The sequence below is a fragment of the Amphiura filiformis genome, chromosome 8, assembly GCF_039555335.1.
Source record: "Amphiura filiformis chromosome 8, Afil_fr2py, whole genome shotgun sequence".
In the NCBI taxonomy this organism is placed as follows: domain Eukaryota; kingdom Metazoa; phylum Echinodermata; class Ophiuroidea; order Amphilepidida; family Amphiuridae; genus Amphiura; species Amphiura filiformis.
The window spans coordinates 64,275,883-64,282,892 of record NC_092635.1 but is presented as its reverse complement, the minus strand read 5'-3'; positions in this window follow the sequence as shown (position 1 = coordinate 64,282,892).

Below are 7,010 nucleotides of genomic sequence, written 5' to 3'. Positions count from 1 at the left end.
TCTTGAAATATTAACATTATTTTTTGTAGTATAATTTATTGATCGTCCGTTAGAGACACCACACAGTGGCATCGCCCCGATATCTTCATGGCAGAAATCGCCATGGTAGGTTGAATCCACAGCCACGCATGGCCATTTTGTTCCGACCTTTGAGACGCATTAATGAGCCGAGGACATCCCGACTAAGGCTACTGACAATAGCTCGGTAATTGACTTCTCTTTGTGTAAGTGAGCTTGTATACGCCATGTGAGTGAGTGCTCACACTACGCTGTGTGTGACCTCTGTGTGTATACGCCATGTGAGTGAGCGCTCACATCAGAAAATCAGAATATGTCTGTCAGTTTTTGAGTTCAAGACGCAATGGTTCTTTCTCAAGACGCTAGCTAACGACGATAATATCCGTTGAACATTATATGTTCAACTGTAAGGAACCAAATCTGGTTTCTTTATACGAAATCATTTACGGGAGATATTCATCATTTTGTACCCCGGTATCCAAAGATTTATCGTCTGAATATCAATCGTGCATAGCACATTCACGTGTATCGATCCCGGGTATTCATTTCGGTGTCTCTGGCTGTATAATGTAATTATTAACCGGGCGATGTCGGTGTGCACCATATTGCCTACTTTTACATATCATCAGATTTATCAGAAGGACATTCCTCGTATTCAGAATGCAATGCTGCTGATGTGCATGTGCTGATGTACTTTTTTTGTTTTGTTTTTTTTGTTTGTTTCTGTTTCTTGTTTTTGTTGTCGTTTTTATTTGGTTTTTGTTGTTTTGGTTTGTTACAGTGATGTTTCATATGTCGTCATGACCTGCGCTTTTATTATTATTAGTTGGCGTTGTGGAGCAAAATAATATCTCTATATTATGTAAAAACCTCAAAATTGATAACCTGCCCAAAAGTGTCTCCTTGTGACATGACATGTCACATTACGTACTTACAGTGTTTGTAGCTAACTAGGAGGAATAACCGACCATCATATGAAAATGTTAACCTTTTGTCATTGGTCATGCCCAAAATATTTGTTTATCTTTTGTGACTGGCTACTTTTTAAGTCCTTTATTTTATTAACAATTACTTTCTTTGTGATTACAGATGTCAATATTTATGTATTGAAGATATACTTACAGTACAAACGTTGGTCAAATCATTGAAATCGCAACGCTCCTTCGCCTCCGAAGGAGCGCTTTTATATCTATGGGTCAAATGCTTTCTAGCAGAGTGTTTTCTAGCGGATTTAATGCGCGGTATAAAAAATGCATAAACGATAACACGTTATTTCACATAATAATAAATGTAACAACTGATGATTCATTTATAATCATAGTTGCATACTTATGGGACTGCTATCATTCAATCCCTCTTGCTCTTGCTCCTCGTTTTCTCCAGTCCTAGAACATAGACCCTATGCCTAGAATTAGTGTCAACCCCCTCTGCGTTTTGTCCTCATCATGTCTCTGATAAGTTATCTGAACATCTGGTACATTTGATAAGTTGATTGTGACATCTGTTATATGAATACGGTTGCACTGGCTTCTTTCGTTCTGAGGTTTGTATCGGTGGTTTGAGGAACTTGGGGTAGCTAGTAGTTACCAGGGATTGATGCTTTACCATCAATGGTGTAGACGGCAGGTGTATCGTACGAGTCCGTGTCCGAATCCTTGTTGACTTATGTCATGTATGTGTGTACAAGCCCCTTTTGTGGACTGTCGTTAGACAGGTTCATCAAATCTAATTCTATAATCTTGTTTCTTTGCTCCCTGCTTTCTGAAATATGATATGATCGAGTTAAAAGCGTTAACCCATATTCAAATAGAAGCTCGATTCAGGGGCGTAGCAAGCCGGGGGGCAGGGTGGACAAAGTCCATGAGCCCCGAGGGTTCAGGGGCCCCGAGCACAAAAGCGAAAATTAAATAAGGGCTGATAATGGAGAGCAGGACCGGATTTACCATTGGGCTAGATGGACCCGGGTGGGCCTAGGTTTCATTATCATTGAGGTATAGGACTTTTTATTTTTTCGGAGAAGAGCAGGTAGGGCAACTACTTGATTATATTTCTACATGTTCATACTACATACTCTGAAAATTTTAGAAAATTCGCACGAGTCCGGTTTTTTTTTTAAATGGGGGTTATAGCGCCCTCAACCGGCACTCTCTTCATAGGGCTACATGTAAAGACCAGTTATAGACAAATGGCCCTAAAATAAAACGGACTCGTGTGAATTTCCTCAAATTTTGCATATGATGTAGATTTAATATTTAATATTTGGAATGTAATGCAAGTGATGACGTTGCTGCTCTTCTAAATTCATCTTTAAAATGTCCGGCCCCAAACCAAGGTGTGGGCCCAAGATTGCCCAATGCATCTTTCTTTTAACCCAAATAACAGCATGTTTTTTGGCCAAAATAGGGCAAAATTGTAAAATTTGCGCATTCAAATAGCAAAATTCATGTTGATCTGGGGCTACAATAGTCTGAAATCGCGTGCTTTGCGCGCAAATGTCCTAGTAACTTCGGAACAAAATATGTTAGTTCCCTTGGCTAACTTGAGTGCTTATGCCTTTGATGCTCGGCACGTGAGTTCGGAGCCCCATAAGGTAAATCTCACCCTGGTTAAAAGGGCCCGTACTACTCCTTGTCAATGGTCCCCTGATGCTCTTGCTACGCCCCTGGCTCGATTGTGTTGAAAGTGGCCCAACCCGTATCAAACGTGTATCAAATCTAGAAGTTTGTCAGGATCAGTTAAAAAACACTTACAAGTACAACATAGCGGCTATTATCATGATTATAATAACACACACCAGCACGCCACCGAACAGAGCAGTTCCCCAGACTACAGCTCCATCTATATTTATTTTGAGGAATATAATGAAAGTAAAAACATTTTATTACCCATACATTACACATACATTCCTAAATGTTACCGTAAACCTTTTTGCTTATAACTTGAGAACCAGGCCACGATCTGTACACATTTTGAATTCGTTATAGAGGCCGTCAGCGTGACGTCATATGCCGCCATCTTTTGGGTACACGCTGTGATGGTCGTTCGATCTCCATGCGTGAGCAGCAAAATCACCGCGTTGAGGCGCGATAGCAGCTGCGTGGCAAGCTGCGCCCTGCGCGTAGTGTCCGACGCATAAACACACAGATCATTTGTACCCACAAGATGGCGAAAGGCGGACGGCCTCTATTGGTTTATACTTGATTTTGAAATACAAAGCAAAAAATTCATCAAATTCCAAGCAAACACAAAACGTTTTCGACATCATTCGCAAAAGGTGATAAAAGGTTGTCAGAAAACGTTTAAATATCGGGTATATTAAGAGTATAAAACGTTTTCATAACCTTAAAAAACATTTTTTGATAATCTACTGCTCAGCAAGCAAAAATGTTTTACACAAAACGTTTAAATGTCGGGTTATATAAAGGGTATAAAAACGTATTAAAATAACATTCCAAAAACATTCATGAAAACTTGAAACAAAACATTCGAAACAGAATGTTATTTTGGGGTTGAAAAAATATTTTGCGAAAAATATTTGCCCAAAATATTTGCAATAACGTTTTAAAAACGTTTTCATGACCTTTATATAACCCGACATTAAATGTTATTAAAAGGTTTTGAAAAAAACATTTTAAGAACATTTCTGTGTTTGATGGGTTCAAATATTTTAACATAATGTTATTTAAGTATTGACAAAATATTTAGCAAAAATGTTTTCAAAAATAGTTTACAATAACATTTTTTGAAAACATTTAAAAATATTGTTGTAGTGTGTTTTGACCTTTATATAACCCGACATTTTAATGTTATTAAAAAGTTTTACCTAAACCAAAAGCCAAAATATAACTTATTTAAAACGATTTTAAAACGTTTTTGTGTTTGCTGGGTTGGTATGTTGTGACGAAATATTGTCCCATTCTTAATCATCTAGGGGTGGCTATCAACCACTAAGATTGAGCTATAATTGTAGGTCCATCCACCCAGGGATAGGACAGGCCATCACAAATAACCATGGGGGTCGGTGAGGCCCACCATTGGTTTCTACAGTAAAATCCATGATTTTCATTTCGCTCTTGTGAAATTATTCCAATAGCTACTGACTTTTTACTTGTTAGTTAGGTTGAAATAGTCAATTTTGCCATTACTTTTGTGCACTGCCAGAATTTCTCAAATTTGCATAGGCGCGCTCACATTATGACGTGGGAATATCTTTGGTATCACTGGATAGAGGAGTCCCAGAGCTATACATTGGTATAAAATATAACGGTGTAGCAACCCCCCCCCCCTTTCCTTCGTAGTCCGTGTTACAAATATGGCTCAGTAGTTCTAGGGTTAATATGATTCCTTAACTATTAACGCATCTACTGTCTTACCTTGTGGTGGAGCGGCTGTCGTTGGTGGACCACCGGTCGTGACATCTGGTGGTAGAGCCTTTGTCGTAAAGCTAAGTGGCAGCACTGTAAATACTGGTGGTCGTATTTTACACCGAAGTATGCCAGGCTGAAAAGTTTCTAAAAGTGTTTTAAGAATTTACGCACAGGCTATGGATAATGGAAGTCTAGCTACGTGCATCAAATTTGATCGCAGATATTGCAAAGCCGAGCGTAGCCTTAAGACGGCAAGGGATTTCTTAGTAAGAAATCCAGAAGGCCGGATGACACCACCCCGGTAGGGACAGTATCACTCGCCCCAGACTTGTAGTACCCGTACGCGGTCTCGTACCCGTACCCGTATTCGAGTCCTAATTTCTGGACCTGTATCCGTACCCGCACCCATCGCTCCGGACCCTTACCCTTACCCGTACTCGCGCCGTATTTTGGCTTCCGACCCGTACTCATGGACTGGTACCAGAACACGTACCAGTACTCATGGCATGGCAAATTCACCGTGACCTTTTCAGCCATAAACCCGCTTAAAGTGAAGATGAAACCGAAATATGCAGTACTAAACTATTATAGTAATCGATTGTCCAATGCACATTTCTTACCACGTGATAATATTAATCCAATGAGCAATCGAATTGTCCGCTACGGTCGACTAATCCAATCGATAATGACGCTATTGACATGTACGGGCGGAGCTCCACTGACTGAGTTTTGGGGATTGTTCACTGGTTTGCTATCATTTACTCATCAAGGTGGTCCACCGTTATTATAAGGACTATGCTAAAAATTTAAAGATTTACTTGTAGAAAATAAACCATATACTTGATTGACAGAAAGTACTAAATTGGTACCTATTACGGTTTGGTGGCACCCCTCTTCCAAACGCGGCCAAGTCAGGGCGGCCCGGTGAAGCAAAATGTGCATTGGATTATACACGGGAGTTTGGATAAGATATTACCATGCTATTACATAGGAACACGTGACAATATTTTTTAGTTTGTCAATATAACGGTATCACACGCAAATCGATAGAGAAAAAATGAATTGTGCACATTTCAAATCACATTATTTAGTATTTTTGCATATCGATTCGCGTGTAACACCTTTATTTTGACAAACTAAAAAATATTGTCACGTGTTCCTATGTAATAGCATGGTAATATTCGTATTGCGCGGACTTGGATGTCGACCTTTTCCCATGATACATCACGGTTACATCGCAAACCGCTGGCGGTGCCCTTATTGTGAATAGCGAGAATTGAAACACAGAGCAAGTACTAAAATCAGAGTTTTTATACTTTTTGATATATGACGCTAACTAGTTCATCTCCTATACCCACAGCACAGCGCTACCAGTACGGGTCAATTACCTATGTGAGTGCCCCTGTGTTGTGTGCATACATGTAGTTAACAATAACTGCATGATGGGACCTATACCCGTAATCATGGCATGGGACTCGTACCCGTACTTATAGTCCGGGATCCGTACCCGAAAACCACTGTTCGTTCGGCTTGTATCAATTGCAACTATCTGTGGCTATTTATGCAATTTGTAAAAATTGGCACCTGGCTATTTGTGCTATTTGTACAAATTACACACTTTCTTGCAATTGTAGGCTATTTGTGCAATGACCAATCCTGCGCCTTTATGAGAACAACGCGCAGTGCAACTTACCAACATCGCAGTCATCTCCGCCCCATCCAGCAGGACACACACAGGTGTAAGCATCATAGTCGAAACTACTCGTCACCCATTGGCATGTCAAACATGGACAAGGATCTGTATATAGGTATTAAAACATCATTTTCGACGGGTATTTTCGGCATTACTTTTAACAAACCGTCATACCTCAAAATCAAAAGTTGCAATTTCAGTGGGAACGCTTCGTTGTATTGCACACAGGGACCACGGGCCAATCAATAAAGCAGACAATGTAACAGACATTGAATCGTTAAAATGGCAACTTTTGATTTTGGGGTGTGAGGGTTTGGAGGCGCATATCTTGGTCAATTCTTGCCCAATTTTCACGAACAGGGTGTCAAATGAGAAAGCAAATTCCATTTAACAAATTGTATATTTCAGAATAATCCAAAATTATCAGGTTGTTGAACAGCAAGGATGACTATAACTGACGAGTTTCTTTTTGTGCCTGGTGTACATGTCTACAATGCAGACATATACACTAGGTTCAGTTCATGACATGTAGTCTCATTGGGATCCTGGGTTTTATGCTTCCCACATGCTGGGGCTATAATCACTAAAATCGCTAGAAGTTGATAATAATATAAACACCTCAAATAAATAAATTGTGCACTTATGTAACCCGTCCTTAGCCAAAACCTTATCTTGTTATGACAATTTGATTGATAAGGTCGTATGCAAAATCTTGTCATATCCAATTTGATATCAAATTTGCTACCAAACACTCTAAATTGCCAAAGATTAATACCAGTACATGAAAGTTGTTGCATTTTCAAAAGTTGCAAATCAAAACAATGCACGTGGTCGAAATTGCTAAGCGTGATTAAGCTTGCTTTGCCCGCTATGGCCCCTGTCGACTATCCAAAGTGCCCATACACGTATCGCGGTTTATTCAACTGTTAATT